At 35.7% G+C, this 11325-nt stretch overlaps 1 pseudogene; it reads right to left on the reverse strand.

Moving 5' to 3' along the window:
• Window positions 1–10071: 10071 nt before the first annotated feature.
• On the reverse strand, window positions 10072–10613 carry LOC107133597 (annotated as a pseudogene).
• Window positions 10614–11325: the final 712 nt, after the last annotated feature.

The following is an 11325-nucleotide window of genomic DNA, read 5'->3' on the forward strand; positions in this document are numbered from 1 at the left end:
AACTAGCCCTAACCCTGATGTTAATTCTAAAACTAGCTCTAACCCTAGCCCTAACTCTAACCCTAGCTTTAATTTAGCCTTATCCCTAACCCTAACCCTAACCCTAGCCCTAAGAATAACTCTAACACTCATACTGGCCCTATCACTCGTTCTAATCCTCTCACTTAATTAGGAACCCTAACCCTAATCATACCTCTAACCCTAATTCTAACCTTCACCTTATCTCAAAGCCTAACTATAATTCCATTCCTTACCCTTAACTTAACCCTAACCCTAAACCTAATGCTAGGCCTAAGGTGAACACTAACCCTAGGCCTAATTCTAGCCCTAATGTAACAATATCCCTAACCGTAACCCTAACCCTAGCCCTAAGACTAACTCTAACAAATACACTTGCCCAATCTCTACTTCTAACCCTATCCATTATCGTAATCCTAACCCTAGCCCTATCCCTAGCCCTAAAGCTAGCAATAACCATTTCCTGATCTTTATTTCTAGTCCTAACCCTAGATCTAACCCTAACACTAAATCTAACCCTAACCCTAAGCCTAAGCCTAACAGTATCACTAGCCCGAGTCCTAATGCTAATCATAAAAATAGTACTAACCCTAACCCTTGCAGTAAAACAAACCCGAGCAATAGCCCTGACCCTAAACCTTAACTTAAACCAAACCTTAACACTAAATCTAGACCTAACCCTAGCCCTAATTCGAGTCCTAATCTTAACCTTGATACTAATCCTAACTCTGATTCGTATCCTAACACTCACCCTAGCTCTGAACACCACCCTAACCTAAAACAAACCCTTAAAGTAACCCTAGCATTAATTCGAGTCCTAAGCCTAATGCTAAAAGTAAACCTGACCCTATTAACCTAACACTAACACAGCTCTGAATTTCACACTAACTGTAAACCTAATCCTAACACTAGAGGTTTAACCCCTAACCATCACCCTAAAACTAAACCTAAAAACCAGAGTTCTTACATTAGTCATTGCTCTAACCCTAGCCTTAATCCTAACACAAAAACTAGCCCTAATCCGAGCAGCAAACCTAGCTTTAACCCAAACCCTAGCCCTAATCCTAGATCTAACCCAATCCCTTACCCTGTGCCAAGCCCTATACATATGCTAATCCTAATCCTAATCCTAATCCTTAACCTAACCCAAACCCTAACCCTACTAGTAGGGTTAGGGTTTGGGTTAGCTTAAGGATTAGGATTAGGATTAGGTTAGACTTAATCCTTAAACTAACCCAAAACCTAACCCTAGTCCTCATTCTAGCTCCAACCATAAACCAAACCCTAACCCTAACCCTGACCCTTATTCTGACCCTAACAGTAATCATAGGTCTAACCTGAACCTAACCCTAAACCGAACCCTAACACTAGCCTTGCTGGTAAACTTATACCTAAACCTGAACCAAACACTAGCCCTAGTCCTAAACCAAATCCTAATCTATCCATAACTCTATGCCTAGACCAAAAGAAAAACCTAGCCATAGCCCTAATAATAACACTTAGCCTAAAGCCCAAAACTAACCTTTCCCCTAATTTTAACCCTGGTCCTCATACTGGCTTTCACATTAACCATAACCCTAAACTGAACACTGACCCTGACACCAACACTAACCCTAGCTCTAAACATCACCGTAACCCTAAAACTATACTTAGGTCTAACATTGACCCTAAAACTAGCCCTATCATTAGCAAAGTTCTTACATTTGCCATAGCCCTAACCTATTGCAAAACCCTACCCTAACCCCAGCTCTTCCCTAATTTAACCCTAAAGCTAACCATAACCGTAACCTTAGTCCTAATCTTAAGCATAACACTAGCCCTATCACTAGGTCTAAGCCTATCCATTACCCTAATGATAACCCTAGTGCTTCTGCTAACCCTAGGCTGAATCCTAACCCTATTCTTAACCCTAACCCTATCCATTACCCTACACTTAACCTGAACTCTAAACCTAAAACTATCATTAACCTATCCCTAACCATAATGATAACTCGAGCCTTATCCCTAAACCTTAATCTAATAAAAACCCTAATCCTGACCCTTACCCTAATAATACCCATAGTTCTAAACCTGACTCTAACAAGAAACGTGACCCTTACAATAGACCTAGCTATAAACCTAACCCTAAAACTCTATGGGTGTGTGGGGAGGGAAGAATAGAAGTTTGTTCATTGGATTAGACAAAGGGGAGTGAACAGAAGCAGCGATGGGAATAGGAAGCCCGTAGAATGAATTGGGCAGTAACTTTCCTGTGTACATTATGAACACCTGACCAGTGTGTTATATGGGAAGTTATATTCCATGTATGTACAATATGTCCAAATATACTCTACTCTCATGTATATCTAAAAAAGAACAAATAAAAAAGTTAATTAAATATTTCCACATATCAGTGATACAGATTTTATAGCCTTTCCTTTTTAACAAAGACAGACTGTATATATTTTAGGATATACAAATTTAAAGTCAACTTTGAATCTCTCTATCCAGGTTTCATACAAAATGTTGAATGGGTTAAACTATAGGAATGCTGTCTGACACAGACTGCTACATATATGTTAGCTGCTGTCATTGTCATCATCATCAAAGTTTGTAGCCATCAATCGTGTATATCAACCATTATTGAAAAATACACAGTGTGGTCTGGGATTGTGCCTAGCAAGAGTGATGAACTGGGTTCAATTCTCAGCACTGCATATAAATAAACAAAGTCTATTGTCAACTAAAAAACATATTAAAAAAACACACAGTGTGTTTAGGGAAACTCTGTACCATCATTTTGGAGATAGCATAGAAAAAATGTCTAATGTTGCCTTTTGTTCTAATATTTCTTTTTTCTTTTTCCTCTTTCTCTCTCTCTCTCTCTCTCTCTCTCTCTCTCTCTCTCTCTCTCTCTCGGCAGTAGGGATTGAACCTAGGGTGCTTAACCACTGAGCCACATTTCCACCCATTTTTAATTTTTACTTTGAGACAGGGTCTCACTAAATTGCTTAGGGCCTCACTAAGTTGCTGAGGCTGGCTTTGAACTTGTGATCCTTCTACCTCTATCTCCTGAATTGCTGTGATTATAGGCCTGTGCCACGGTACCTGGCTGCTTCACCGTTCTTTGACAAATTTTTTTAGTACAAATAACAGATAACAATCATATTTCTTCAAATGTTTTATAAAAAACCAACTGGTCTGGGAATGTAAATCAGTGATAGAGCACTTGCTTAACATGTACAAGGACCTTTCTTCAATCCTCTGAATCACAGGGGAAAAAAAAAGAAACTCAAATCAGTCTAAAAGTAAAATTTTAGATTTTTCTTCTATTACATATCCTATTTTTATCTTATAATAAAAGTTGTAATTACCAGAAATGTTCATTTTTTAGCATACAAAATCCCGTTTTCATCTGCAAAAAATTTTTATGAAAGTATAACACTTTTTAAAAATTCATTTATTTTTACTTTTCCTTTTTTGAGGGGGCAGGTCTGAAGGTTGAAATTAGGGGTGCTTTATAACTGAGCTACATCCTAGCCCTTTTTTATTTATTTATTTATTTTTTTAAATTTTGAGCCAGGATCTCACTAAGTTGCTTAGGGCTTTGCTACATTGTTGAGACTGGCCTCAAATTTGTGAACTTCATGCTTCAGCCTGCCAGATTGTTGGAATTACAGGCTTGTGCCACAACACCCAGCTAAAATATATTTATTTTCAGTTGACAAACATTTTATTTATTCATTGTATACAAAGTGTAACAGTATTAATTTATTTTAAATTAATAGGAAATTTGGTAATATGTTTAACTCCAGAATAATAGAGTAATATACGTATTTAATTGGTTATCATTCAGGTAATCATTTCATATTTAGATTTATTTATTATATTTAAAGGAAGAGTAGAGTCTTTAAAGCATATACTTATCATATTTTATTAATTTATTTGTTAAATATTTGATTTCTTGCTTTTAATTCATTAAAATAAAGGTTTTTGTCTGTTTAAAGATATCTTAAAATCAATTGTCTAGCACTTGTTCTTGGGGAAGAGGATGTAACTCAGTAGTAAAGTGCTAGCCTAGCATATAGGAGTCCCTGGGTCCTATCCCCAGAACCTACAAAAAAAAAAAAATCTAGCACTGTTTTCTAATCTCCTTTGGGTCTTTTAAAAATCTGGTAAATCAGATGTGGTGGTTCACACTGTATTCCGAGCATCGGAAGCTGAAACTGGAGAATGCCTGCACAACATGTAAAGAATCTATCTCCAACAAACAAGCAAAAAATAACCTGATAAGAATATAGAATTGGGGCTGGGGTTGTGGCTCAACAGTAGAGCACTTGCCTGCCATGTGTGGGGCCCTGGGTTTGATCCCCAGCACCACATATAAATCAATAAAATAAAGGTATGTGTCCAACTATAACAAAAAACTAAATATTAAAAAAAGAAGAATTGCTCTGGGGGTGGTGGCACATGCCTATAATCCTATTGACTCAGGAGGTGGAGGCAGGAGGATCATGAGTTTAAAACTAGCCTCAGGAATTAAGGCATGACACTAAGGAATGTAGTGAGACCCTGTCTCAAATAAAAAAAAAAAGGCTTGGAAATTTGGCTCAGTGGTTAAGTGCCCCTGGGTTCAATCCCCAGTACAAAAAGAATATATATATATATATAAATTTCATTCCATAAAAGTTGACATAACAGACAAACATTTTGCAGATAAATTTTAGAGAGTTTGCAGATACAGTGTAACTTACTCTTCTACCCCATGTTTAGAGTAACTATTGTGTGATAATATAGTTCATGGATTTGTATTTATTTTTATGATTGACATATATGATTTTTATGATTGACATATGTGATCATTGTATATTTATATTGACATGTATTTATCTTTTCTGTTAGGCTTACCTCATTTTTCTTCTGGTCTTTTCTGCTGCTGGGGAAGGGATACTTTATTGCACTTAAAGGTTTACTACTGGTTACTGGATGATATTTAGAAGCCAGGTAAGAGATCATCTAAAAAGTTACAATGTAAGTTTATGTCTTAATGTTTTCTATATGTTTTTCAAACATTTCTTCTGATCCATCTAGTCTCAACATTTGAGAGGTATGTTTTCCATAAATTTTTCAATGGTATTTTTATAAATGTTCATTGAAAACTATAATAAAAATTTAAAGGAAGGAAAAATCGTTGAATATACCAAGTTCTACTCATTCATATTATAGGTTAGGTTATGTTCAGAATTTGTAAGTTTATTTTTATAAGATAAAATTTTTGATCATTTTATGTCTTTTATAATGAAGTTACTGCTGGCTTGTTGAGTCTTACAGAAAAAAAAAAAAAGATAGCACATTTCCTTCTGTTTGTTGCAAGCTTGCAACCTCCAGTTTCCAGATTCAAATTGATCTTTTCTTCTGACTCACAATAATATAAATGAATTTATTGGAGGTTGAAAAGAAAGTTCTCCAGAAGTGTGATTCAGGATGTTCCACAAACCAGTACTAACACCATCATTTGAGAACTTGTTAGAAATACCTATTCTTTGTGCCTATGGCAGACCCCCTGAATCTTAACTTGGGGATGGAGAGGGCAAGGTTGGTAGGAGAAACTGCATTCACATCATTTAGGTAGCAATCACCGACTGGAAGTCTGGATAGGAAATGCGAAATGGAACAACTATTTTGACTATCTATACCACAGAAGTGGTTTTCCTTCCTCCCTTTGTAGAGGTATTCATGGATCAGAAATCTTTTTATTCAGTTTTCATGTGTTTGACATTTTTCTGGATGGTCAAGATTGCTAGAATTCTCACCTTTTATTAATTGGGAACATCATTTGCCTATGGACCCTTTTGTATTTTAGAAAACAAAACGTTCCTATTGTACTATTACTGGACAAACATTAAACTGAAACATAGAAGTAATTAAATTTCTGAATGTTCTAGTTAAAAAGCATTAAAGTCTAGATGTTGTTAAATGACTTATTCCAAGGTCATACAGGTGGCAAACTAGGATTTAGACCTCAGCCATCTTATTTCTTAATTTTATGATCTTTCCAGAACACAACTCCATCTTACAAATGAGATACACCAAATCTTACATCTCATTTGATGTATGATAGTAGAATTCTATTTTTTAATTTTAAATACCAATTTTTAAAATTGAGTGTTTTTTTTTAAAGTCAGCTCTTAGTCATCAGTTTTCTTATATATTTGCTTTGCTTTTGGTATATGTTATAAAATAAAAGTTTCTGCCTAAAAATTACTTAGATTTTGAAATACTATGGATTTCAAAAGTAGAATCTAGAGCTATAAGGAACTTTAAAAATCACCCAGCCCAATCCCTGACTTCACAGATGAAAAACTTTTCCAAAAAGAGAAAGTCACAAATTGTTAGAGAAAAAACCAGAGCTGCAACCAAAATCTCTTACTTTTAATTCAATGCTTGTTTATCATATTATGACTGCTTTCTGAAAATATATATAAAAATAAATAAGGACAGGTGAGAAAATACTTCCATGACACAGTCACCAAAAGTGACCAGGTTTGTCTTCAGTTTTTAAGAGTATGTTTTCATTTTAAATGATCCACTCAATTGTGCTCTTTAGGAATATTATTTTAGTGTTTGCTGGTAGAGGATTTGTCGCTGATATACAGGAATGCCTTTGATTTATGCGTGTTGATTTTATATCCTGCCACTTTGCTGAATTCATTTATTAGCTCTAATAGNTATCAATTTTTTAACTTTATAGTTTAGAAAGAATTTGAGATTCATAAAAGTTTGCAAAAAAAGTGATACATGGAGAACCATGAACCATTCACCCAGTTTCCCTCAGCTTCTCCCAATGGGGATGTCTTATATAACTGAAGTATGGTATCATTAGGAAATTGACATTAGTGTGATACTGTTAACTAGCCTATAGACCTGATTTGGTTTCACGTTTTTACATTATCTCATCTGTGTGTCTGTGTGTTTGTACATACATGCTCACACTTGCATGTATGTGTGCATGTAGCTCTGTGAAATGTGACTTCATGCATAACTTCATGTAACCATTACCACAATCGAGGTACTGAACTAATCCATCACCACAAAGGTCTTTGTGTATGCCTTTATAGTTAACACCTACCCACTCTACTGCCACACTTGAACTCTAACAACTGCTAATCAGTTCTCTCTATATATGATTTTATTGTGTTGAGGATGTTATGTAAATTGAATCATACTTCATATAACCTTTTGAGTGGCTTTATTCACTAATCATAATGCCCTCGAGATCCATCCAAGCGGATGCATGCATTGGTAGTTTATTCCTTTTTGTTGCTGAATAGTATTCACTCTTAGTGATGTCAGAATTTATTTAACCTTTCATCCACTGAAGGACATTTAGGTAGTTCCATTTTTTTACTAATACAACTAATATGCATATTTCACATGTAGATTTTTACATGACACATATGTTTCATTTCTCAGGGAATGCCCAAGGATATGAGTCAGTCATATGATGAGTGCCTGTTTTATTTTATACGAAATTGCCAAACAATGTTCCAAAATGGTTGTACAATTTTACATTACTCTCCAGCAATATGGAGAGGACCAGTTTCGATTTTCATCCACACTGAATCACCATTTATTGTTGTGGAATTTTGTTTAGCTTTGTTTTCAAAGAAGTGCTAATGGTTGTGTAGACCGCTATACAATATTTGCATTTCTCTAATGTTAAACATCTTTTCATATACTTATTTGCCATTCATCTTCCCTAATTGTGCCATTTGCTTATTTTCTAATTGGATTGCTGATTTTTGGACTATTAAGCATTTTGAAAATATTGTTTTAAAAATTTTATTATAAAATGTCCCAGTTTAGCCATTTGAAAGTGTGCAGTTCAGTGGCTTTAACTACATTCACATTGTTGTGTAGCCATCATCACTATCCATCTCCAGAACTTTTTTGTCATCCCAAACAGAAACTACCCAGTAAATAATAAGTACTCATTAGCCTTTTCCCCAGCTCCTAAATATTGCTATTCTACTTTCTGTGTCTATGAATTTAACTATTTGAATGTATTTGTCCAGTGTCTGTTGCTATAACAAAATATCTGAGGCAGACCAGTTTATAAAGAAAAATATTTGTTTAGCTCAAAGGTTTGGAGGCTGAAAGTATAAGCTGAAGCATCTCCCTTGAGTTTGGCCTCTGGTGAGGACCCTCTTGGTTATATCACATCATGCCAGATAACCTCATAGTGGGAGAGATTATGTGTGGGGGAGATCCCATGACAAGAAAGAAAGCCAGAGATTTAGGGGTCAGGGCATTCTTATTCTTTGGAACCTAACCCCCTCTGAAAGGCATCATTGATCTTTTCCAATGGTAATGTCTCCAGTGACTCAACCACCTTCATCAGGCCACACCTCTTACAGCTTCCAGCACATTTAAATCATAGCAACTGTGTACCTCATATAATTGAAATAATAATATATTTGCCCTTTGTTTCTGGCTTATTTCATTGAGCATAATTTTTTATGTTTCAACTATGTTGTATGTGTATCAGAATTCCATTCCTCTTTTTTTGTTAGTTTTTTGAGGGTATTTTTGTGATAAAAATTTCTAAAATTAAATTTTCCATCCAACATTTTTAAAAACTAGAAATTACAACCAAAATAAGCTGGAAGAAAAGAAAAACCCTCTTAACACTTACAGAGATTCTCTTCCAGACTGTTTCCATAATTTTCATTAGAGAATCATTAGATAATCTCAATGGGATAGAGGGTCTTTATGTGCCAAACAGAAATAAAGGACTTCCCTGGCTGTTCCCCTTGTTGGTAAGTATTCTCTCCACATCCCTGGCTTCTTAATGAAGCAGGCCTACATTCTCTAACCTGAAAGGATGCCAGTAATTTTGAAGGCATCTGTCTTCTGGCACCACACCACTATGTGCAAAGTCTATAGCTGGGTTCCAAGAAGGCCATAAAATTTTGAGTTGCAAATCTGTGATAAGTATATAAGACAATGACTGACAGGAAACTTTTTTTTAATTGCAGACTCAATCCATGTGGTTTATTTATCAGTGGAAGAAGTTAGAAATTAATTCCCCCCTCAAAAAAAAAAAAACCCAGCAAATAGCAAACAAATATCCTTGGAAATTACAGTCACATGTAGAGTGCACCCTAGAAAAGAGAAGGGGCAAAACAGTTGCCACCCACTTTCATGAGTTTCATCAAATACTGGATCTATTCAAGTGAAGAGAAAAGGCCACTTTCAAAAAGGAGCATAGTATTAAATGAGTCATTTACTGTACTCCTTCCTAAGAGCACCAGGTGGGAAAAACATTTTCTAAATGAGATCGAGGAAGTGGAATGTGGAATCAATCTATCCTTCTCACCTAAAGCTGCCCACTGATTAATGAATTAAAAAAAAAAAAAACTATAAAAAATTCTATACACATTGCCCTCACTGCAACAAAAGAAGAGGAAGAAACAAACAAAAAATTAAGATGTCCCAGATTACTCTCCTGGTTGGAACCAGGGAATGGCTTCAACAAACTGGTCTGTTACAAAGTCATCACAAGAATATTTGCTTTTTGTGTGTGGTGGGGAGTGCTTATCCAGGATTGAACTCAGGGAACTTGACTACTAAGTCACATCTCCAGCCCTATTTTGTGTTTTATGTAGAGACAGGGTCTCACTGAGTTCCTTAGTACCTTGCTTTTGCTGAGGCTGGCTTTGAACTGGCAATCTTCCTGCCTCAGCCTACTGAGCAGCTGGGATTACAGGCATGCACCAATGCACCTGGCATGTTTTGCTTTTGAACAACAACAAAAATAGAGTTTTATAAAAACAATATAACAGAAACCAGTACTGATCACTTTTCTGACAATACACAATTACTCAAGATTAACTAGTATTGGGGAAGGCAGGCATACCTGTGAGCCTTGTCTCACACAAGTCCATGTGGGTAGGTGTAGGGCATTTGTATTAAAGCAGAAACAAATTTTAACTTTTAATCTTTACTTTGAATTAAACATTGCTTTTAGTATGATGGTGACATCAGTTGTGCAGAAAGGGCTCTGGAGGGATATCATAGCAGTACACACCTGTGGCTCTTCTTCAGTTCTGGAGGCTCCAGGGCAGTCAGTATTGTATCATCGAACGTACTCTGTAGGCCTTCCTGTGTGAGTGCAGAACACTCCACATACTTAACAGCCTTCAGATCACTGGCCAGTTTTCAGGAGTCTCTGGAGACAGAGGCTTATTTGTTCTTGGCAATTTTCTCAAAAATAGAAGGGTCATCTTTAGTAAGCAAAAAAGGGGTGTTTGGACAATGGTGAGTATCTCAGGCAACCACTTTAATTTTACATTTTCAGTAGTGGAGAGACCACTGAAAAACAGACAAGAAATATATCTGTTCATGGATAATTCAGCAGTCATAATCTGTCATAATCCTTTTGCCCTGCACTGTCAAAAAGTCAAAGAATATGTATTTCTCTGCCAATCCTAACTGACTGCATAGTTGTGAAAAATAGTGGGTACATATTCAGGTGGAAATTTGTCTGTTGTGTAGGATATCAGGAGGCATGTTCTACCAATGGCACCATAGCCCACAACATCAAACTTAATCATCTGAGTTGCAGAAATAATTTTGTGTTTACTTTAAATATTTCAAATTTGATGTTGCCCTCAGCTCCTCCATTGGGCCATTGACAGCACTGTAAAGGGTCTTCTAGACTGCCAGATAGGGACATACACATGGCTGTTTCTATGATTTTTGACCACTTTAAATATTTTATATAAATTAAATCAAATAGTATTTGTCCTTTATGACTTATTTCACTTAGGAAGTCAAGGTAAGTTTATCCATATTGTAAGTTATGACAGGATTTCTTTTTCAATACTGCAATATACATGGGTATGCATATAACTCTTCAAGATCTTTTTTTTTTTTTATTCTTTGGATATATACTCCAAAGTGGAGTTGGTAGATCATACACTAATTCTATTTCTAATTTTTCAAGGAGCTTAATATTTTCCACAGTGACCATACTATTTACATTCCCACCAATAGTGCACAGTGTTCTAATTTCTCTGCATCCTCTGCAACACTAATATTTTTTTTAATAATGGCCTTCTGAATGGATGATTTCCATTTCCCAAAGGATTAGTGATGTTGAGGATTGTTTCATGTGCTTCTTAGTCATAGTACATCTTCTTTGGATAAGTATCTAGTCACATACTTTGCCCATGTTTGAATATGGTTGTTTGGGGTTCTTTTTTTTTGGTTGTAGGGGTCATTGTATATTCTGGATATTATACTCTTATCAGATATGGTTTGTAA

The sequence above is a fragment of the Marmota marmota genome, unplaced genomic scaffold (assembly GCF_001458135.2).
Source record: "Marmota marmota marmota unplaced genomic scaffold, marMar, whole genome shotgun sequence".
Taxonomy (NCBI): domain Eukaryota; kingdom Metazoa; phylum Chordata; class Mammalia; order Rodentia; family Sciuridae; genus Marmota; species Marmota marmota.